The sequence below is a fragment of the Furipterus horrens genome, unplaced genomic scaffold (genome assembly GCF_987537825.1).
Source record: "Furipterus horrens unplaced genomic scaffold, mFurHor1.1.pri manual_scaffold_9, whole genome shotgun sequence".
In the NCBI taxonomy this organism is placed as follows: Eukaryota; Metazoa; Chordata; class Mammalia; order Chiroptera; family Furipteridae; genus Furipterus; species Furipterus horrens.
This window is the reverse complement of record NW_028327179.1, coordinates 69,289,968-69,315,018: the sequence shown is the minus strand read 5'-3', so window position 1 is coordinate 69,315,018 and position 25,051 is coordinate 69,289,968.

Sequence of the window (25,051 nt, the reverse complement as noted above, 5' to 3'; positions counted from 1 at the left end):
GTGTATGGCTGCTGTTATTAAAATTTTTGTTATGTTTTCGGTTGATGCCTCCATTTGAGACAAATACAACAAAAGTATAACAAGTATTATACCTAGATTTTGAACTCAATTTTCATGTTCAAAATAATGCAGAAATGTTAATATTTAAGTTTGCATTACGGTATATGTAGGGATGTTAGTATAGGTAACTAGTTAGTTATTAGCAGAAGAGAAGGAAGCAAAACTGGGTGAGTGTGATTAAGTCCAGAGGCTACAGATTCACAGACACCCCAGGGAACATCAGCATCCTAAACCAAAGGGGCATTAATATCTCAGAGCAGACAGGAAAGTCCAGCTTTCTAATATCCCCAGGGAAGAACCACCATTCCCTGCTCTCCCTGAGGGAGGGAGGGATAAGAAGTGAGGAGAAAATGTCTTTTCTGAGGCACGAGCAGTACAAGCCTATATGGTGCAGGGTCAGGTCTTTCTATTATGAGTGCATATGCAGGAGAAGCAAAAATGGCAACCATAAAGGAAGGAAAAAACTAGAAAAGGGAACAGAGAGGCAGAGGCACTGGCATAGATCCAGGAAGATCCAGGAAAGAGATTGAATAGTTTGATATACAGCTTACTCTTTACCAAATCCAAGGAAAAATAATTAAAACTTAACAAAGATTGGTCTTGGTAGTGTGTATGCTCTCTTTAGCAGATGCACAGTCTGAAGCACAGCACTATTTGTGTTCTGACAAGAACAGAAACTTTTCTGGATTACTGGAGCCTGGGATGCCTGGCTAATGGCATAGAAGCTCCGGGTCTTGGCAGTTCTCCTGAGTTTGGTGAGAACAAGTGCAGGCCTTAGGCCCCAGAGGCTGGACGACTTCTGTAGTAGAGTGGAGCAGAACCACCTGGTCATGGATGAGTCACCCAGCATGCTGTATCTGGGGGTAGTCCCTTGTCTTTTCTCCAACAAATATTGCCACTATAACTTAAATCTTCTTATGCATGTATACCTGAAATGCTTTTTCTGTGATATTGTGGAAGAATCCTATTTTCTCTGGCAACATGGATACTATTAGCTATCATTATCATATGTAAAAACAACATGACTTTTTAATTTAAAGAAGTTTGCCCTGCAAAAATAAAAATTGTTTCTTTAATCACCTGGAAAGAACATTTACCCTTCTATCATTTAAAAAAATGAAGGTATTTTAAATGAACAACTGTGGTATTAGTTTGAAAAGGACTGCAATGTACAATACATTATTGTACTAGCTTTTTCATCTCTGAAGCCCATGTTAAAAATGCCACTGAGGACATCTGTGATATGAATTTAACAATAATACTGAATACTTGAGAGCCTGTTAGTACACACACACATCTTAAAACTTTAAAGTACCCCTAATTAGATATCTGACCCCGAAACAGCAAATATTTGTACTTCAGAATTAAAGTATATTTATAGTTCTACATGAGGATCTTGATATCTTCAGAAAGCATGAATTTCTTAATCATTATTTATTAAGTTATATTTTAAAATGGCTAAAGTAGTAAGCAGGTAAATCTATGTCTTAAATCAAAGTGTTCTTCAGTTTGTTAGTGTAAGACCATACAAACCTGTACAAACCTGTAGACAATTTTTATAAAAGTTTTTTTGAGTCAAACAGTGGATGCACCTGAAAGCAAGATTTTGACGGACTGAGTAAAATACATCAGAGAAAAACAGTTTGCAGTTTATTTTTTGCAGTTGATATTAAACAATGAATGTAAAAATGATTACTTGAAGCAGAAGAAATTTGGGGACTGAATTATAGGATAGTTAAGATTATGTGCTCTCAGAACAACACAAACAAATGAACTAAATAGAACAAAGAACAGAATAACAGTTATTGGGGGGGTGGAGAGGGAGAGAAGGCGGATAAGTAAAGGAAGGGCTTAGTCAAAGAACATGTATAAATGACTCATGGACACGGACAATGTGGGGATATGATTGTGGGAGAAGGGATGGACTGGGTGGGGGGTAGCAATAAGGGAAAATGAGACAACTGTAATTGAAAAGCAAAATAAAAATTTATATATATATATATATATATAAAGATTATGTGCTCTCTTGTGGCTGGTCATATTAAGATCCAATTACAGGGTACTTAAGATTATGTGATATATTAGAAAAAGGGGACTGAAAGTGGGTATTTCAAAAGAGTGTTAACCTATATGCACAGAAATAATACAAAAAAATTGCAGGCCAATATCCTTGATGACCATAGATGCTACAATCCTCAACAAAATATTAGCAAACTGAAGACAACAATACATCAAAAAGATCATGAAACATGAACAAGTGGGATTTATTTTGGGAATGTAAGATTGGTACAATATTTGCAAGTCAATAAATGTGATTCACTGCAAAAACAAAAGAAAGGATAAAAATGACAAGATCATATCAATAGATTCAGAAAAAGCATTTGATAAAATCCAGTACCCATTTATGATAAAAAAAATCTCAGCAAAATGGGTTTAGAGGAACATAATAAAGACCACATATGACAAACCCACGGCCAACATCATGATCAAATGGCAAAAACTACAAGCATTCCTTTTACAATCAAGAATGAGATAGGGATGTCCACAATAACCTCTGTTATTTAATGTATTATTGGAAGTCCTAGTCACAGCAATCAGACAAGAATAACAAATAAATGCATCCAAATTGTAAAGGAAGAATAAAACACTCTTTATTTACTGATGACATGATATTGTACATAGAAAGCCCCAAAGATTCCACCAAGGAACTACTAGAGTTGAAAAATGAATTAAATGAAGTAGCAGGATACAAAATTAATATCCAGAAATAAGCTGCATTTTTATATGTCAATAATAGACAGAATGGGGAATTTTTTTTAAAAAGTCCATTCAGAGTGCTTCAAAAAGACTCAAATACCTATTAATAATTATAACCAAGGGTGTGAAACCTGTACTTAGAAAATTGTAAGACATTGCAGAAAGATTGAATAAGATACCAGTAAGTGGAAGCACATGCCATATTCATGGATAGGAAGAATTAACATCATTAAAATGTCCATGCTACTGAAAACAATCTATAGGTTCAACAAAATTCCTTTTGTGACAGCATTGATGGAACTAGAGAATATTATGCTTAGTATAATAATCCAGGCAGTGAAAGACAAATACCATATGATCTTACCCATAACGAGGACCTAATAAATAAAACAGACAAATGAGCAAAATAGAACCAGAGGCATGGAAACAAGGAACAGACTGACAGTGACAACTGGAGAGTGGGGAGGGGGATAAGGAGGGAGAGAAGGGAAAGGATATAGTCAAGGAACATGTATCAATGACCCATGGACATGGACAGGAAGGTGGAAATTGATTCTAGGAGCAGGGGTAGGGGGTAGGGCAGGGGAGAGCAATGGGGGAAAAATTAAGACTACTGTGAAAGAACAACAATTGATAAAAGGCAAAAGAATACAATGTCATATATCAGAGAACTAGAACAAATATTTTTTAAAAATTTATATGGAATCAGAGAAAGCCCTGCATAGCTACAGCAATCCTGAGAAAGATGAACAAAGTTGGAGGAATCAAGCTACCTAATATCAAGTTATAATATAAGGCCATAGCGATCAAAGCAACGTGGTACTGGCATAAAAACAGACACAAAAATCAATGAAACAGAATAGAGTCCAGAAATAAATCCACATCTTAATAGTTAGTTAATATTCAAAAGAGCAAGCAAACACATACAATGGACTGAAGATCATTTATTCAACAAGTGATATTGGGAAAATCCGACAGATACTTGCAGAAAAATGAAGCTATGTCACCTTCTTACAACAATAATAAGAATAAATTAAAAATGGATTAAAGACTTAAATGTTAGACCTGAAACCATAAAAATCATAGAAGAAAAAATAGGCAATAAAATCTTGAACATTGCTCAGAGCAATATTTTATTGGATATATCTCCCCAGGGAAGGGAAACAAAAGAAAAAAATAAACAAGTGGAACTACATCAAACTAAAAAGTTTTTGCACAGCAATGGAGACCATCAACAAAATAAAAAGAAAACTCACAGAATGGGAGAATGTATTTGTTAATATAACTGTTAAGGGTTAATATACAACATTTATAAAGAACTTACAAAAAGAAAAAAATCCAATTAAAATATGGGCAAATGACCTAACTAAACACTTCTCCAAAGAGTACATACAGATGGCCAACAGACATATGAAAAGATGTTCAAATATCACTAATCATTAGAGAAATGCAAGTTAAAACCACAATCAGATATCTCCTCCCACCTGTCAGAATGGCTATCATCAATAATTAAACAACAGGTGCTGACAAGGATGAGTAGAATAGGGAACACTGATGCACTGTTGGCAGGAATGGTGACTGGTGCACCCACTTTGGGAACACTAGGGTGATAAGTCAAATAATTAAAAACTGACCTACCTTTTGACTCAGTGATCCCACTTCTGGGAATATATCTGAAGGAACCCAAAACACTAATTTGAAAGAATAAACACCTGAAAGAGGCGGGGTTTATGTAGACTGGAATTGACATATATTGTGCATATGAATTTATCTTTCTTTGGACTAAGGGATCTTCTTAAAACCAAAGAGTATGTAATAGTAAAAAGATAACCATATGATACAAGATAAATATGTATAATTAAACTAATTGACAATATTTTCTACTGTATATATTTTTATAATTTCTATTTTTATTGTTATTCTATTACAATTGTCCCATTTCCCCCCTTTGTTCTTCCTTGTCCCTCTCACACCCCCAACAGTCAGTCCCTTCCATGTTGTCCATGTCCGTGGGTCATTTATACTAGTTCCTTAATTACACTCTTCTCTTTCTTTACCCTCTTCTCCCTCTCCCACCTCCACTCTGGTGATTGTCAGTCTGTCCCTTGTTTCCATGTTCTGGTTCTATTTTGCTCATTTGTTTTATCCATTAGGTTCCTGTATTAGGTGAGATCATATGGTATTTGTCTTTCACCACCTGGCTTATTTCACTGAGTATAATACTCTCTAGTTCCATCCATGCTATTGTGAAAGATAAGAGTTCCTTCTCTCTTTCTGATGTGTAGTATTCCATTGTGTGAATGTAGCACAGTTTTTTGATCTACTCATCTACTTATGGGCACTTTGGCTGCTTCTAGCATTTGACTATCATAATCTGTGCTGCTATATGGACATAGGGGTGCATAGGTTCTTCTGAACTGATGTTTCAGGATTCTTCAGGTATAATCCCAGCAGTAGCAATTCAGAATCAAAAGAAAGTTCCATTATTAATTTTTGGAGGAAATGCCATACTGTTTTCCATAGTGACTGCATCACTGTGAATTCCCACCAACAGTGCTCTAGGGTTCTGCCTATGATTTTCTCTAGTACTTTTATGGTGTCACAGCTTAAATTTAAGTATTTATTCCTCTTGAATTTACTCATGGTGTATGGTGTAAGTTGATGGTCTAGTTTTATTTCTTTGCATGTCCCTGTCCAGTTCTCCCAACACCATTTGTTGAAGAGGCTATTTTTACTTCATTTTATGGTCCTGCCCCTTTTGTCAAATATTAATAGACTATAAAGACCCGTGTTCATTTCTGGGTTCTCTATTGTGTTCCATTGATATCTATGTCTGTTTTTAGGCCAATACCAGACTGTTTTTCTCACAGTGGCCTTATAATATAGTTTGGTATCAGGTATTGTGATTCATCTTACTTTGTTCTCACTTCTCAAGATTTCAAGAGTGCTGAGGCTATTCTGGATCATTTTTGGTTCCACATAAATTTTTTGAATTATTTGTTCTATGTTTTTGAAATATATCATTGGTATTTTTATAGGGTTTGCATTGAACCTATGAATTGCTTTGGGTAGTACGGAGATTTTAATGCTAATTTTTCCAATTCATGAACATAGTATGTGCTTCCACTTATTTGTATCTTTCTTAATTTCTTCAATGTTCTGTAGTTTTTTACATACAGGTCTTTCACCTTTTTGGTTAAATTTATTCCTAAGTACTATTTTTGTTGTTGTTGTTGTTATAGTAAATAAGATTTTTTTTCTAGTTTCTATCTCTGATATTTCATTGTTGGGTGCAAAAATGCCATCAATTTCTTAATATTGACTTTGTAGCTCAATATTTTGCCAAAATCATTTATTAAGTCAAGTGGTCTTATGGTGGAGCCTATAGGATTTTCTATGTACATTATTATGTCATCTGCAAATAATGACACTTTTACTTTCTCATTTCCAATTTGGATGCCTTTTATTTCTTTTTCTTATCTGATCACTGTGGATAGAACTTCCAAAATTATGTTGAAGAGAAGTGGAGAGAGTGGACATCCTTGTCTTGTTCCTGATCTTAGGAGGAAAGCTTTCAGTCTTTGCCCATTGAGTATGATGTTGGCTTCAGGTTTCTTGTATATGGCCGTTATTATGTTTATGTATGCTCCCTCTATTCCCAGTTTCCTGAGCATTGTTATCATAAATGGATGCTGAAATTTACCAAGTGCCTTTTCAGCATCTATTGATATGATCAAGTAATTTTTGTCTCTCATTTTGTTTATGTGGTGTATTACATTTATTGATTCATGAATATTATAGCATCCTTGCATTCCTGGAATAAAATCCACTTGATTGTAGTATATGATCTTTTTAACATGTTACTGGAAACAATTTGCCAATATTTTGATGAGGATGTTCATCAGCAATATTGGTCTGTAGCATTCTTTCTTTGTTGTGCCTTGACCTAATTTTGAAATTCCTACTACTGGCCTCATAGGAAGAGTTTGGGACTCTTTCCTTTTCTTGTATTTATTGGAAGAGTTTGAGAAGGATAGGAGTTAGTGCTTCCCTAAGTGTTAGATAAAGTTCGCCTGTGAAGCCATCAAGTCTAGGGCTTTTGTGTTCTGGGACTCCTTTGATTACTGCTTCAATTTCACTAGCTGTAATCAGTTTATTTAGGCTTTTTTCTTCATCTTGGTTCAGTTTTGGAAGTTTATATGTGTCTAGAAATTTGTCCATTTCACCCGGGTTGTCAAATTTCTTGTCATATAGTTGGTCATAGTAATTTCTTACAATGCATTGTATTTCTGAGGTATTGGTTGTAATTTCTCCTCTTTTGTTTCTGATTTTATTTATTTGAATCTTCTCTTTTTTTTTATTGATTAGTCTGGTTAAAAGCTTGTTGATTTTGTTTATCTTTTCAAAGAACCAGATCCTAGATTTATTGATTTATGGTATTGGCCTTTTAGTCTCTATGTCATTTAATTCTGCTGTGATCTTGATTATTTCCTTTATTCTACTTGGTCTGGGCTTTGTTGCTGTTCCTCTAGTTCGTGTAGATGTAGGGTTAGGTTGTTTATTGAGGTTCTTATATTCTTTCTAAGTAGGACTGTATTGCTATGGACTTCCCTCTCAGGACTACCTTCTCTTTGTCTGGTCCATGATGGGAGCAAGTAGACAGGACTGCTAGCTACTCTGTTGCCATCTTTCCTCTCCTAATTGACAATGTTTTAAAAAAGAAACCTAGTATAAATGACTCATGGACATGGACAACGGGGAGGGATATAATTGTGGGAGAAAGGGTGGGCTTGGTGGGGGAGAGCAATGGGGGGAAAATCAGACAACTGTAATTGAAAAACCAAAAAATTAAAGAGGAAAAAAAAAAAGAAACCTAGAAATGGAATAACAATTTATCCATGAATCCCTGATAAATTTATGTAAATTTTATCTTAATATTGTTTTCAGTACATAGCCACTTCTAACCTTGGAATATAAGAGTTTTAGAATAAAATTAAAATCTTTACAGAACAGCCTTGCCAGATTTCAATTGATATTCACTATGAGAAAGAAAGAGGAAGCTTTACCCAAATTCCAGTGACTTTTATGATAACTATGCTTAATAGACACATAAATGCAAACAAATGTCTGAAAAAAGTTGCATGTCTGTCACTATTTTAATAAGGGCTGTACATATTTTTTCCCTTCTCATTCTAGCCACAGTTTGGTCTCAAAGAAAGGGGATACTGAATGAAGACTGTAATTAGAAACTCCATGATGTTGCTCTTTTTCTAGGCCTTTTAGTTGATTTATCAGTTAACAAGATATATTACACTAAAACGGACATTTTGAAATTATTTTTAAAAGAGAAACACTGAAGGCTTTTATGCATGAGAATATAAGTGTACTGTGATAGAAATTGTGTTAGTAGCTTAAATATAAACGTCCTTAACTCTGTGTGTATCGCTTTACTTGCCTTTCCCTCACTATTTATATAAGAACAACTAAATGGGGATGGACTGCAAGAGAGGGGGGGATGGGTGAATCAGGGGAGAGCAAAGGGGGAAAAATGGGACAAGTGTAATAGAAAAACAATAAAAATAAATTAATTAAAAAAATAATATGTAATAAAATTCTAAAAAACTAGACACATTATACAGTGTAATTCCTTGATTTCTAAGACAGAAAAATCAATACAGACTCAGACTGGCTTTTATCTTTTAAATATATTTTCTAGAAAAAAAGTAGTTTTACAAAATCTTAATTCAGTAAATTAGTGATTGATTTAGTGCTTATGCCTAGTAAATTCATAATATCAAAGGACTGACAAAACCTATATGTACACATACATAAGAGATGTTAATCTGTCATGTGAAGTGGCTAAAGTGTTTTTCAATGGATATATGGCAACTAGGTCAACTTTTATCAGTGACTTTCCCATGTTTGTTTTAAAACTTTTATTTTGTATATTAAGTTTGAAAAGATCATTTCTAGTCTCCTGATTTGCCACTGACAGCATATCAAAAATTCTATATTATTAACATTCACCATTTTTAATAAGATTTTATTATGGAGAAATGATTAGAATATGAGCAGTGGAAGTCCTGTGAGAATGGAGACCAGGCGTACTGAATTAACAGTGGAAAGTCTGATGCATAGAAAGGCATCATGAATAAGATCTCTTTATTCATTTAAATTATTTATTGCCTACCTGCTAGAAAGACATTTTGCTATGTCTGTGGTTATAGTAAAGAGCTAAAGCAAGCATAGCCTTGGATGTCATGTAGCTCACAGACTAATGAAGGATCATTATTTGAATAATCAGAGAAAAAAATACAAAATTACAGAAATAAAACCTCTGAAATTCAAAAGCTCAGTAATATTAAAGTATATAACAAAGGAGTCTAACCTAGACTGTGGGTTCAGGGAACATGTCCATGAGGATATATTAAGGTTGAGCTAAGACATGAGTGATAAGTAGGGATACACAATGGTAAATTTATCTAGTGGAAGAGAAAAATTACCAATAAGAGAAAAAAAAGCATAAGTAATGATCTTGTGATGTGCAGGAGGCCACTGGAGGAAGGCTTTTAAAGGTTAGGACAGGGTGGGCAACAAGGAGAATGTCTCAAAATAAGGTTTAAGAGACAAGCAGGAGCCACACCACACAGGGTCTTGTGGGTCGTATACAGGATTTAGACTTTATACTGAGATCAGTGAAGACTTTGATTATATCTTCATATGATGTCAGTATATCAGTCATATTGCTGTAACAACAACAAAACCTTAAAGAACTGGTTCAAATAAAATTGAAGTTTGTATTCTCTCATCTATAATAGTTCAGGGGAAATAAGCATATCTATTCCAGAGAACCATCCATTTACCCAAACTAGTGAGCCACTTATTGCTTCTTTGGTTCCTCCAGATTTCTATCTCCATTGAGCAATAAGGGAAAGGGTAAAGTTAAAGGTTATGAGAAAAAGCATTTGTCTTTAATGAAATGTACATGATACTTCTTTTGGCCTCAATTAGGTCTCTGAGTAAAATATTAATTTTCAGTAAAGACTGCTTTCCTTTCAAACTGTTTAATGACTGTTATTTGGTATTTATCTAAATATAGCTAGGATCAGGGAAGACTTAATAAGATTTTTAAATGTTCTGAAGTACAGCTTTAAAATAGGGTGACAGAAATGTTGGTCAAAAACCATAGCAACAGTCAGGTGTTGACAGGCCCCAATAATTTATAGTACTTTTTCAGAAGAAAATCTTCACTGTCAAGTATGATGTGACTAAAGTTCAGGTATCATCTTTAGCACACAACTTACAAAATGTGTGCATCGGTAACTGACATATTGATAAAGCCTTGAAATAGAAATAGTTATCAACAAGACAGTTATCCAACTGAATTTGGGCCTGGACTAGAGGAAAAAGTTCAAATTTCTTTTTTTTTTTTTTTTTTATTTTGGTTTTTCAATTACAGTTGTCCCCTCTTCCCCCAATTTCTCTCCTCCGCCCAGCCCACCCCCCCTCCCGCAATCACATCCCTCCCCGTTGTCCATGTCCATGAGTCTTCCATACAGGCTCTTTAATTAAACCCTTCCCTTACTTATCCCCCTTCTCTCCCTCTCCCCTCCCCCCTATTGACTGCTATTCTGCTCTTTGTTCTATTTAGTTCCTTTGTTTGTGTTGTTCTTTAGTTTCCTGTATTAGGTGATATCATATGGTATTTTTCTTTCTTTGCCTGGCTTATTTCACTAAGCATAATTCTCTCTAGTTCCATCCATGTTGTTGCAAATGGTAGGAGTTCCTTCTTTCTTTCTGCTACATAGTATTCCATTGTGTAAATGTACCACAGTTTTTTGATCCACTCATCTACAGATGGGCACTTAGGTTGTTTCCAGCACTTAGCTATTGTAAACAGTGCTGCTATGAACATAGGGGTGCATAAGTTCTTTTGAATTGGTGTTTCAAGATTCTTCGGGTATAATCCTAGTAGTGGAGTCGCTGGTTCAAAAGGCAGTTCCATTTTTAATCTTTTGAGGTAATTCCATACTGTTCTCCATAGTGGCTGCACCAGTCTGCATTCCCACCAACAGTGCAGTAGGGTTCCCGTTTCTCCACATCCTCGCCAGCACTTGTTGCTTGTTGATTTGTTGATGATGGCCATTCTGACTGGTGTAAGGTGGTATCTCATTGTGGTTTTTATTTGCATCTCCCTGATGGCTAATGATGTTGAGCATTTTTTCATGTGTCTATGGACCTTCTGTATGTCCTCTTCGGAGAAGTGTTTGTTCAGGTCCCTTGCCCATTTTTTAATTGGGTTGTTTGTTTTCTTGATGTTGAGTCGTATCAGCTCTTTATATATTTTGGAAATCAGTCCCCTGTCTGTGATGTCATTGGCAAATATGTTTTCCCATATGGTTGGTTTCCTTTTCAATTTGCTGTTGTTTTCTTTTGCTGAGCAGAAACTCTTCAGTTTGATGTAATCCCATTTATTTATTTTTTCCTTTATTTCTCTTGCTTTAGGAGATGTATCCGTGAAGAGATTGTTACGTGAGATATCTGATATTTTCTTGCCTATGTTTTCCTCTAGGACTTTTATGGTGTCACGGCTTACATTTAAGTCTTTGATCCATCTTGAGTTTATTCTCGTGTGTGGTGTAAGTTGGTGGTCTAGTTTCATTTTTTTGCAGGTCCCTATCCAGTTCTCCCAGCACCATTTGTTAAAGAGGCTCTTCTCACTCCATTTTATGTTCCTTCCTCCTTTATCAAAGATTAGTTGACCATAGAGGCCTGGGTTTATTTCTGGACTCTCTATTCTGTTCCACTGATCTATATGTCTGTTCTTATGCCAGTACCATACTGTTTTGATTACAGTGGCTTTGTAGTATTGTTTGATATCTGGTGTTGTGATTCCTCCTGCTGTGTTCTTCTGTCTCAAGATTGCTTTTGCTATTCGGGGTCTTTTTTGGTTCCATATGAATTTATGGAGTATTTGTTCTAGGTCTGTGAAATATGTCATTGGTATTTTAATAGGGATTGCATTGAATTTGTAAATTGCTTTGGGTAGTATGGCCATTTTGATGATGTTGATTCTTCTCATCCAAGAACATGGTATTTGCTTCCATTTATTTGTTTCTTCCTTAATTTCTTTCTTCAATGTTATGTAATTTTCAGAGTACAGGTCTTTTATCTCTTTGGTTAAGTTTACTCCTAGGTACAAATTTCTTATTAGTTTGACTGGAAAATATGTTGGTTCCAGTACAAACAGATTTGGGAGAAAAGATAATGAGTTCCATTCACTCACTAAATTTAACAAACAATTCCTAAGTCCCAGGTTGAGTTGCTGGAAATATAAAAATGAAAAAGACACACTCTCTTGAAAGATATTTCTGTCAATAGTTGTGATAGTACATAGTTATAATAAGCATAATTTGGTGCCTTTACAAAATAAAAAATAATAAACTATTAAACAGAGTAATTTATATTGCAAGGAATAAAATATGGTTAATTTATATCACAAAATTTGAGTTCTAATTTGTCCAGTAGATAAAGAGAAAATATTTCATCCAGAGGAAATTACATGTGTTAAGTTGGAACAATAATTAAAAGTATGAAATATCATTCATTAATTTGACAAATATTAATTGCATGTGTACTATAGACTAGGACCTCTTAGTGTTCTGGAAGTATAATATGAGTAACATGGGAAAAAGTTTCTATTTTTATGCAGCTTATTATATACTGGGGAAAAACAGTATAAAAAGATTAATAAAGTAGTATTTCATTTGATGAGAAGTACTATGGAGAAAAAACAAACATGAAAGGCAGACAGTAGTATATGCTGCATGTAGAAGAAGAAAAGAATAATATTTTTAAGTAAGGCATTTGGATAGAGCAAGTATAACTGATAAGGTGATGTTTGACTAGATACCTGAAGGAAGGGAGGAAGCATGCCATACAGTCATACAGTTATGGTGTGTGTGTCTTTAGGTGTGTGCACACATGCATGTTAACACAAGGTTTCTGGGGCAGAAATGGTTTCTGGTACATACAAGAAATAACAAAAACAGGGTTACTGAAGTGGTCTGAAAAAAGATTAGAATGGAAAAAAAAAACTGTGTAAAAAGGTCCAAGAGCAGTCATATCATTTAGGACATGATTGTTCAAACTTTTTATTTTACTTTGAGTGAAATGGGAAGCTATTGTGCCATATATAGGAGTAGCATAGTTTAGTTTAGGATTGCAAAAGATCTTCCTGGCTTCTATGATGAGACTATATGGCAGAAAGGCAAAGGCAGAAGCAAAGAATTTAGTTAGGAACCTGCCAGAACAATCCAGTAGGACCTGTTTGATAAAGTGCACATTGAAATTCATAAAAAGAAGTGTTGGGAGTTGAGCTTAAAAAGGTAGACTAAGGACAAATAATGATGGTTCTTGCATACCATGCAAATTATTTGGATTTGATCTTGTGCAATGAAACATTATTCATAGATTTTAAAACAGAAAATATTTTTGATCAGCTGGCACCAGACTCAAATTGAAGTTCTGCACAATTGTCTGTGCTCTCAGTATCTGCTTCTGTCTCTATGTTAGGTTCATTTTCACATACCTAATTTCCTCATTCACCAAGAAATATAGTTGACAATAAATCCCGGCCTTAAATATCAAAATTTTGAAATTATAGTAACTTATCTCCAATGTTCCAAATTAAAAATAAATAATTTGGTATGAATCAAATTGATCTTGCACCAAAAGACAGGGTTTTCTAATAGGAAGCCTCTACTAAACACATAAGTTAAAAGTTCTGCTTCTGCCTAGGATGTAGTAAGCTAGAAGGAATGTCACATCTATCCTCCATCAGTGAGAAAAAGCCAGATAAACTACAAAGTATGACTTTTAACCTATCAGAGAACTGAATGACAGGGAATCTGAGTAGCCTGCAATCCAAGGAAGAATATGCTATTTTAAGAAGAAAGAGAATGCACAGACAGCCTCACCTTTACCAGAATACTGGAAAAACTATGTTATGCTGGCTGGATTCAAGTGGTTAAGAAGAAATCAGCTAAACTCTTAACAAATTTCTAAAGGCTAAGTGTAGGCTAGAGTGACAAGATACAAACTGTGGGAGTCCCAGACCCCAGGGGATTTTGTATACACTAAGAGACCTCTATTAAGAGCACATAGGAAAGGCAGGGAGCAGGGCAGGAGACTAGAGAAAGTCCCCCTCAGTATTCCAGCCGATAAAAATGACCATCTGCTGCTGCCAGAATGGAAAAACTTTCTCTCTTCACCTAGAAACTTCTCTTGAATAAAACAAAAGGTTTAAGCCAGAGAAATGGGGTGGGGGAGGGCGAAGGAGGAGGTGAAGGAGAAGGAGGAGGAGAAGGAAAAAAAGAGAGAAGAGAAATATCAGAGCAGAAAAATCCTTGAAAATATAATGGCTAGGAATTTTCCCCAAATAATGAAAGACATTAAACCACATGCTCAAAAACTTTGATCACCTATAGCAGGATAAATATGGTCACATACAAGCCTGCACATGTGCACATGACACAAGCACAAACACACACACTCTTATTTAGGCACATTATATTCAAATTGTTGAAAACAAGAGAAAGAATAAAAGTCATGAAGGCTAACATTAAGAATAGCACTGTATATATGGTAAAAAATGCAAGCTAAGAGAACAATGGAGTGCCATTTTATAAAGGACTGAAAGAGTAAAAAGGTCAACTTAGAATCCAATAATTAGTGAAAATTACTTCAAAATAAAAGCTAAATAAAGAATAAAAAAAGAATCAAATGTCAGATACTGCCATAGTGGTTTTAAAAACAAGATGAATATATTTGTTGTATACAAAATAACAGTTTAGATTCAGACACTATTTGTTGACATATTTGATTGAAAGTAAAAGGATGGAAATAGATATGCTATGTAAAATATTATTGTAAGAGAGCTGCAGTATTTATACTAATATAATATATAACAGACTTTAACACAAGGAATGTTTCTAAAGACAAAAAAAATGTTTATTATGATATAAAGGTTACTACATCAGGAAGATAAAACAATCATAAAGTACACAAACCTTATAATAGAGCATTAAAATGCATAAAAAAACTTATGTAATTTGAAGAACAACTAAACAATTAAGCAATTATAGTTAATGATTTTAATATGAAATCTTCAATAATCTATAGCATGGCTAAATAGAAAATTAGCAAGAATATAGAATTAAACAACACTACCTGCAACTTCATAGAACACTTCACCTCATGTTCCATAATACACTTTGGATTTCATCAAAATTTAAAACCTTTTCTTTAAAAGATGGTCAGTAATAAAAGGAAAAGACAAGCCATTAACTGAAATAAAATATTTGTAAATTATTTATATCTGGTAAGTACTTTGATCCAGAATTTAAGAAGATATTTTTTTTTACTCAGCCCAATAAAATTGGCAAAAGAGGCAGATAGACACCAAAAATGATATATGAATGGAGAAGAAGTAAATAAAAGCTATTTAACATCATTATTCAATAGGCAAATGTAAATTAAACTTGATGAGATAACACTACATACACTACTATCATGGCTGTCATAAAAAATTTCAGACAATATTAAATATTGGGAAATAAAATTGTACACAACTTTAGAAAGAGTTTGACAATTTCTTATAGAGTTAACATCTAATCATAGAACTAATCATAGAATCTAACAATCCACTCCTAACTTATTTACCCAAGAAGAATAAAAACACATCCATACAAAGACTTTTATGTGTTTGTTCACAGCAGCTTTATTTTTTATTTAGATTTTAAAATATTTTTAATTTTCCTTTTTTCTTTTTCTATTTTTATTGAATTTATTGGGTCGACATTGGTTAATAAAATTATATTCAACATCCTTATATTGTATTGTGTATTTACTACCAAAAGTCAGTCTCCTTTCATTAGCAATTATACCCACTTTATCTTCTTTTATCTACCCCCACCTCCCTTTCCTTCTGGTAATCACCATGCTGTTGTCTCTGTCTGTGTTTCTTTTAATCTTTTTCTTTTTTTCTTAATCCTTTCACTTTTTACACCCAATCCCCCAAACCTCCTTCTCTCTAATAGCTGTAAATCTGTTTTCTGTATCTATGAATCTGTTTCTATTTTGTTTGTTTTGTTAATTAGATTCCACATATAAGTGAAATCATATGGCATTTGTCTTTCTCTGACTGCTTTATTTCACTCAGCATAATATTCTTCAGTTCCATCCATGCGTAACAGCTTTATTTTTATAAATCGGAGACAATATAAATAAACATCAAGTTGTGAATGGCTAAACAAGCTCTGATATATATCCATGCAATGACATCCTACTCGGCAGTGCAAAGGAATCAAGTACATGATTCTCAATAATATGCTAAATTTGGATAAGCCAGAATTAAATGATTGCATATTTGTATAATTACATTTATACCAAATTTCTAGAAAAGGCAAAGTTATAGATGCAGCATACAGATTAGTGGTTGACTGGGAATAGAGGTATTGGGGGAATTGATTACAATTAATCATGTGAGAGAATGTTTTGGACAATGGAAATATTCTAAAACTAGATTGTGGTAATGGCTGATGAGTCTAGAAACTAATTAACATTTACTGAATTGTACATTTAAGATGAATTTAATAATATGTTCATTATACCTCAAGGAAGCTCTTAAACAAATAAAAAGGAATTATCTAATTCTACCTAATGTCATTTTTTTCTCTTATCTCTGTCTTAGGTGAGATATCTCTTAGATGCATTTCTGTTTTGGAGAATGACATGGACGAGGTCAACCATCTTGCTCTCTATAAATCTCTGTCTTTTTTTAATCAATAGGGTAGATCACAATAAAATAAGCTAAAAATATGAACTGCTCCAAGTATTAAATTTAGAAAGTGCAGTTTTTGAGCAGTATATGTTCAGCCACCTTTATATAGCCTATATATCTGTATTTCTTAATATTAAATAAATAATGATGATCTTGAGAAGGTAAACTATGATCAGCTATAAGTATGAAAGTCATATGAAGTTAAAAATAACTGCTCTTAACCAAAATAAGAAAATATACTCAGGTTTTTCAAGAATATATGTCCACCCTGGCTGCTGTGACTCAGTGGACTGAGCGTCGGCCTGAGAGCCAGCTGGTCCGATTTCCAGTCAGGGCACATGACTAAGTTGTACCTCAGGTCCCCAGTTGGGGGCGCAAGTGAAAGGCAACCACACAGTGATGTTTCTCTCCCTCTCTATTTCCTTTCTCTTCTCTCTAAAAATAAATAAATCAAAACAAACAAACATTATTTAAAAAATATATATGTCCATATATACCTATAATATGGGTAGAAATCAAATAGGTTTATAAGTACAAATCATAATAAATGACAAATTAAATTAATTCTGATAGTTCTTATCTCTATGAGTCCAGATATTTGAGACTTAACATCATGTGTATTCAAAATGAGTCCAAGAACTGGTGAAATTTTTATTATGTAAGTTTTTTTCTATCATGTGCTTATTGTATTTACTTTTATGTGAGTGAAAGTGTGCTCAAGTGTGAAAATGTGAGAAAAAAGTAATAATCAAAGCAAAATTCACTTAACACAGAACATAGGTTTATATAAGTGTATAAAGAATAGATTACAGATGTTTTGGAGCTAAGTAATAGAAAGCTTTGAATTCTGAGGTTTTATTTATAAGGTATAGATTATTTTTAATATGGAATTTATAAAATGAAAGCAGTATTTTATAATAAGTAGTGTTGTATAAGAGAACTGATGTGGATGAAAAATGGAAAAAAATGAATCATTAAGCTATAATTTTTGTTACAATAAACCAAGCATAGAGTAGTAACAAAAAAAGTGGAATTGGCAATGAAAAAAAAAAGTGTTAAACACAACTATCAGTTTTTGCAAATTTCTTATGTAACAAGAAACCATGTTAAACTTTTAGTATTTATTCTACTCTGTTAATTATTCTATTTTATCTTCTTAGAAATTAATAAGCCCAGGACATTTAGTGTGTTGATTTGGAAACTGTGGCTTAGATAGATAAAAAATAATTCTCTCCATGGCTCGTGTGGCTCAATTGGTTATACCATTGTCTGGTAAACCAAAAGCTCATGGTTTTGATCCCTGATCAGGGCACATGCCTGGGTTGTGGGTTTGGTCCCCAATCAGGGGGCATATGAGAGGCAACTAATCACTGTTTCTCTCTCATATTGATATTTTTTTCTCCCTCTTCTCCAGTCTTCCTAAAATCAATAAGTATGTCCTTGGATGAGGATAAATTTTTTTCTCAAAGATCTTTAGTTGGAAAATGTTTAAATAAAGGTACAAACTAAAGGTTTTCTTTCTAATCCATATAACAATAACAAGAAATATCTAATTATGTATGTTGGACTGAGAAAACCCACTTCAGAAATTGTAGTAAAGATTATTTGTTAGCTTAGAATTTAGGTTGCTAATTAGGGAATCAGGAGAAACAACATTGACAACAGCAAACATATATAGCAGGATAAAAATTGTGAGGTGCTGTTTAACCAATTCAAGTACTGACAGCAGTGTTTTGCAGGAGTGTATGGTGTGTTCCCTGTAATTCTTCTCTCATATTAATCATGCATTTTTATTGTTTCTATGTATAATGTATAGACTTATAAAAAGGTGAATCAAATAACTAGAAATGATTTTCTCACATAGTGGCATAGGTCAGATATTATTTTTTATCACATAATAAAGGCTTTAATTACTAAGGATATGATGTTGAGATGAACCTTGCAAACAGGGCTGAGATCCCAAAGATTGAACCATTCAGTTTTCTTTAAACCATGTTAGGAGTGATGTCAGAGGAATAGTGGTATGAGAGGTCCCTTTGGTCTCTCTCCCTGAAATTTTAAGAAGTCAGACAGCTATAATTTAACAAAGGATACCCTACTTACCATATAGGCATGCCTGAGAGAACTGTGCATTGAAGCATCTAAAAGTAGGGAATTGGAAAAAAATAGGGAAGGTGAAAAGGGAGGAGAGCTCAGACTGACCATGAAGCAGCACTGCAGCCAGGAACTCCTGGAATGCTCAAACCATGGAGGAGAGGAAGCTGGCTGTGGTTGGTGCTTCCTTCAGCTCACAAGAGCACAAAGATTCAGTGGGCCCTCCTACACACGTGAGCAGTGCACACTCCAGCTGAACCAAGAAACCTCATCAAGGACAGAGCACAGGAGTCTGTCGCAGCTGTTGGGGAGTTGGCAGTTCAGACAAAGAAAGCAAGCCACAATGCCCTGCCATGCCACAAGACTACCCAGACTCACCTCCTGTTACCCTTAGTGTCAGAATGTGAAGCACATAATCTGCTAACCTGAGTATTATTACTACAGAATCACTATTTCCCCCTGAGTAAAAGGTGATCTCTGTGACTGATCCCCAGTCAGGTCTATTGGGGGGACCCCACAGAGGTCTGATATTGCCACGAGCTATTACCAAGAGGGCAAAGAGGGTGGCCAAATTTTCCCTGACAAACCTATGCCCAAGCATAGTTATACTGATGGCAGCCACAGAGGTCAAGTTTGGGGTTTCACAGAGTCAAAAAAACAACAAAAAAAAAACTAGTGATACAATGCCACATACTGGAAAATAATAGAAAGATCTCTTCAAGCCACTAATACATAGATGACTAGACATAGAAGGAAACCATCAAATACAATGAATAATCAAGATAATGAGTCATCTCAGAAAGAAAATTAAAAATCTTCAGAAAGGAAATTTGAGCACATGGAAATATGTGATATAAATAAAAAATCCAAGATTGCAGTTCTTAAAATACTAATGAGATGCAAGAAAATGTAGGCAGGCAATTCATTGCACTCAGAAAACAAATTAATGAACATAATAAGTACTTTACCAAAGAGATTAAATTAAAAAAAAAAATCCAAACAGAAAACCTACAGTTGAATAATTAAATAAAAGAGGTCCAGAATGAACTAATGAGCATAGGAAATAGAGCCAACCAGGTGAAGGAAAGAATTAGTGATATTGAGATAGAAACCTAGAAATGAAGCAGAGGAAAAAAGACAAAAAACAGAACATAAAAAAGAAAGAACTCTACAAAAACTATCTGACTCCAATTTGAGAGTAATAGGTATCCCAGGAGAAGAGGAGATGCAGTAGGGAATGAAGAAGCTTTTCAAACAAATAGTGGATGAGAGTTTCTCGAACCTTATGGAGAGAACTAGATCCTCAAATCCAAGAAGCAAACAGAACACCTAAATCCAAAAAGGCCTTTTCCAAAGCACATTGTATTAAACTGTCAAAAATTAATGACAAAGAAAGAATTCTCAAAGTAGCCAGGGAAAAGAAGCAAGTGGCATTTAAAGGAAAGCCTATTAGGTTATCATTGGACTTCTCAACAGAAACTTTACAAGCCAGAAGAAAGTGGAAACAAATATTCAAAGTACTGAAAAAAGCATTTACCGGCCAAGAATAATACTTCCTGCAAACTTATCCATTAAACATAAAGAAGAAATAAATATTTTTCCAGACATACAGAAGCAGAGAGAATTTAATAATAGAAGACCTTCATTGCAGGAAATACTCAAGGAGGTTATTCTACCTAAAACAAAGACAAAAAATTATAACACTATAAGATCACGAAAAACTTATAGCATAAACAAGGATAATGTGTGATGACAAAAAGATAAAAAGGGAGAGGATAAAGTTCTGACTTTGCAAAAGAGGATGGAGATCAGATGCATTAAAAAAAAAAAAAAACACTGTATATGTGAAACTTTCTTTTTCATAAACCTAGTGATAACCAGACATAAAAATCCCCAAACTGAGACACATAGCTTAAAAAAGAGAAAACAAGAAACAAGTATTGAATATCAAAAACAAAAACAACAGACAGAAACATAAAGGAAAAAGATGAATGGAGGCACAGATATACCAGAAAACAAAGGAGAAAATGCCTATAGAAAATCCATATTTATCAATAATTACCCTAACTGTAAATGTATTGAATTCATCAATAAAGAAGCATGGAGTGGCAGAGTGGATCAAAAAAACAACCATATTCTGCCTTCAGAACACACATGTAAGCTGCAAAGACAAAGATAAAATCTAAGTGCAAGGGTGGAAAATGTCGTGGACCTTTGACCAGCAGGGTCCAGGGCATTGTGGATGAAGTGAATAAATGCACATGGACTGCAAGAATCCTGTGTAGAAGAGGGGACAGTGCTGGCCACTTTGTAGAAGAGAAAGTGCAGCTTGCCCCTGCGTTAACAGGCTTTTATTGATTTTTTAGGTGGATTACATCCAAGAAAGTTGTGAATCATTGTGCCAATCACTGCCTTATATGATTATTACTTTATATAACAGAGTAAAGCATGTTACACATGCATGGATGATAAGAATAACTCATCTAGCCACATCCTGTTCTTAGAAATTGGCCCAGAATAGGCCCTAAGAAACTGCTTCAAGGTTATTACATGTTGAACATCTATTGTTCTAAGCCCAGGGTCCTTTAGCAGAAAGCAAGCTTTTTAACTATTATAGAAATGCAGTCCTGGTTCCCCATGGGAAAACCAGTATGTGGAGTGGGTCCTGTGTGCTGCCATGCTTCCAGTTTTTGCAATCTGGGGCTGAGCTACATTTGCCACCACCAAGCATCCCAGCTTCCCATACCTTCCGCCTTGTTTTTAGTTAAATTGGTCTTAGTAGTGAGACCTACAAAGCTTGCTACTTGCTGATTCTTCTTAGGACTCTGGGAAAATAATTTGCAAATGCAGCGAAGCATGCAGAGTGTTGTCAAAACCAATAAACAACTGGCAGCTCTGAGGAGTCAAATTCTTAGGTTAAACCCTTCAAACCAATTTTTTGGGTTTAGCCAGCTGAGATTATCATGGAGGGTTTGAAAAACCTTTTGCTTAGTGAGTTGCTTAATGTCTATAAGTTGTTGTTGGAGTTCAAATAGTAGCTGATCATTTCAGCCTTTTAGGATGGTGGAAAAGGCACCGCGTAAATGATGTTATATGTCAGCTTAAGAATTCTGACAAGAGTTCTACTTTAGTGGGGTGATACATAGTCTCGAGAATCTGGGATCACAGGTGAGCTGTTGTCTAGTGACCAGGGCATTCTGTCTTTCTCCCAGCTACAGTACAGACAATTCTGTGGCTGAGAGTTGGGCCAGGGTGTCCTGATCAATACAGGTCTGCAATAGAATGTCAGAGGAACCAGTCTGTTGTTTAGCCAGTGGCTGTTCAGGGCCTTGAGTATTCCAGGCCTTCAGTAAGATTTGGTTTCCTGGTTGGAGCAGCTTCAGAGGTTTCTTAGGTAGATAGATAAACCTGCAATGAACAAACTTGTGCAAAATGGTTAATTTACACAATAACTCATAAACCGAACTTTGAGTCTGTAAGACTGTGGGAACACTCAGTTACAGGGCCTTTGCTGGAATAATACTTTGTCTTCGATGATATTATAAACCTAGAACTTTCTGCGTGTAAAGCAGAGACAAGCCTATTTCTGTAAAATATCAAGGGAGCATTAAGGGGTTAAACAGTGGCAGCTATTCCCTGGGATGGAGTTGGGAGTGTAGAGTGTTCTTCCATTTCTGCTAGAAAAAAAGAACCTTTTTTTTCTTTCTTTTTTTTTTTTTTGTGATTACTGCATTCCTTTAGTGTGTTTTAAAGTGGGCTGTTTTTAGTATTTAGTGATTTTGACAGCTTCACAGAGGCTAGAGAAGACAGGGTCCCGAGAAAGCAAGTTTGGCATGGCTTGTTTTGGGCACTGCAGTTTTTAGTTTGAAAATTTACAATGTTTTAAAAACTTATATGCTTACGTTTTCTTTTTATTTCTTTTCCAGTTTTTTCCTGATTTATGTATAAACATATGTTTTGCTTCAGTTATTGGAGTAAGACTAATTTTGCTTTTAATATGTAGATTTAATTGAGGAATATTTTGTAAAAGCTTACCTGAAGGAAGATTGATTTTGAGTTTTTCAACATAATTAGCTATTGCGCCTTGAAAATCTAGGGACTGGTTAATAAGCTGTTGTAAATAAACTTGAGTTAGGGGTAAGTGAATACCCCAGGAGCATAGCCAAATAATTGCTGAACTCTATCTCGTCCTTTGATTATTAGTTGGCAAGAGGTAAGTAGTTATAGTTTTTTGAGGTTGATGGGAAAGAAATAACTATTTAATCATAGTGAGCTGAGGTTGCAGCTGTCTAAGAAGTCCTGTAGGGGAGTATAACATAGGAAAACAGAAAAGCATGATGGGGTAAGAAGAATTAATTCTTTCTATTTGCCTAGTTTTAATGTGCTGTCTTATAATATTTAGGGGTTTTTTTTGTTTGTTTGTTTGTTTTTTTTTTTGGAGCCTGAGGAGATAAAGTATGAGACAAATTTAAATCTGGGTCTCTCTTAAGGGTGTTAAAAAGATGAGTAAGCTGCTGGGTAGTTGTACCTAGGCTAGGCCTTAGCTAATTGATAACGCCTAACAATTGTTGTAGATTATTGAGAGTTAAAGGCTTCAGAGAATTAATTTAGAGCACTTGAGGTTGCCAAGGTTCTGATTGTTGTACTTTCTTAGGAGTTACTTGTAAGCCTGCCTGGGCTATAGATTGCTCTAAATGAGCAAAGGTATTAGTCAATTGTTTTTGGTTTAGAATTTAGTTATTGTTTTAAAGACTTATGTGATTAGATGTTTTGTAATATATGTACTATTGCAATATAATATTCTAAAATAATTATTAGAATTATATATAATTAGAACTTTGTAGACTTTTGGAGATTTTTGTAAAATGTCCTTATTTGACAAAGCTTTCCAAGTATTTTAAAATGTATTAAGTCTGATTGGCCTAGAGTATTTTTCTTTTTGGTAAGAAGAAAATAATAAGCCCTTAAGATATTTCAGGGGCCCTTTGAAATACCCCAAGCTATAAGGAAGTTCTGTAAATTTTAAATTATGGAAATTTTGTCAACCAAGGAATATATATTATGAAATAATTTTTGACTATGTATTTAAAGTGGTATTAAAAAGTATATACTAGTAATATAGGCTGACAAAAATTCAGTTATTAGCATTGAGAGACATGAATTTTTGAACATTAGTTGAGTATTTGAGTAATATATCACAATATATAATTATTTTATTGGACAAAATCTTCGTTTTTAAGCAGTTGTCAAGGTTTGTGTTAGACAGGAGTAGGCGGACCTGTGTTAGCCAATGGAGGTGGCAAGAGCTATTGCAGCTTTCCAGGATCCCAGGGGGAAGGGGCTGGTGGAGCTGTTCATTTGGCAGGGATTATAAATTTCCGCATGTCCCCTTCCCCCTCCCCCTCTCCTACTTCTATCACAGCTGAAGCATCTTCTAAACCTGAGTTATTTTCCTTACTTTCCCTTTGTCTTTCTGAGACCACAGTGCTCTGAGCTATGGCAATATGCAGTAAATTAATCATATGAACTTTAATAGAAACACTACTATTCTATATTTCCCTGGCTGGTTTGGCTCAGTGGATTGAGCGTCGGCCTGCGAGCTAAGTGTCGCTGGTTCAATCTTCCAGTCAGGGCACATCAGAGAAGGAAAACTCTGACTCCAAAAAACCTCCGCTGCCTTGCGGCATACCTCTTCAGGGGAAAGGCTAAGGGAGTAAACCCCGACAGAAAATCCGGAGCCGGAGTCCCTAAGGCGGTTTGACGTTGTAGTCAACACCGGCAACTCCTGCGGCGCACCTGAAGCCAAGCTGTATTGACTCCGTCTTTCCCTTGGACCCTTCAGCTGCGAAGAGAGGGGGGGTCTGCTGCATGGGCAACAGCAGACCCTCCATATCACCCTGCCCAGGCTCTGTAGCTTCAGCTCCACTGGAGAGGACACTCCAGCGTCATCGCAAGATGTCGATTCAACACGGGAGGAGACAGATACCGTGTCACTCCCGAGTCGGACTGCACAGCCATTCTCGGCGGTGCAGATAGACTCTTAAGAAGCTACACCATCGTCTCTCGAGACGGACGGCTGCCGACGACTATTCTATAGAGATTTTAGCTTATCTCCTGCCTTCTCCCAAATCTTAATATCCAAAGTCCCTTTATCAGGAAAAGCAGGATAATATTCTTTAATAGTCTGTAAAAGCTGAATGAGATGCTGCTGTCTTACGTTGCATCCTGCTGCATGCAGAAGCTGCTGCAACAGGCGTAGGTAAACTTCTTGTTCCTTTGATAAACCTAAGCCCATTT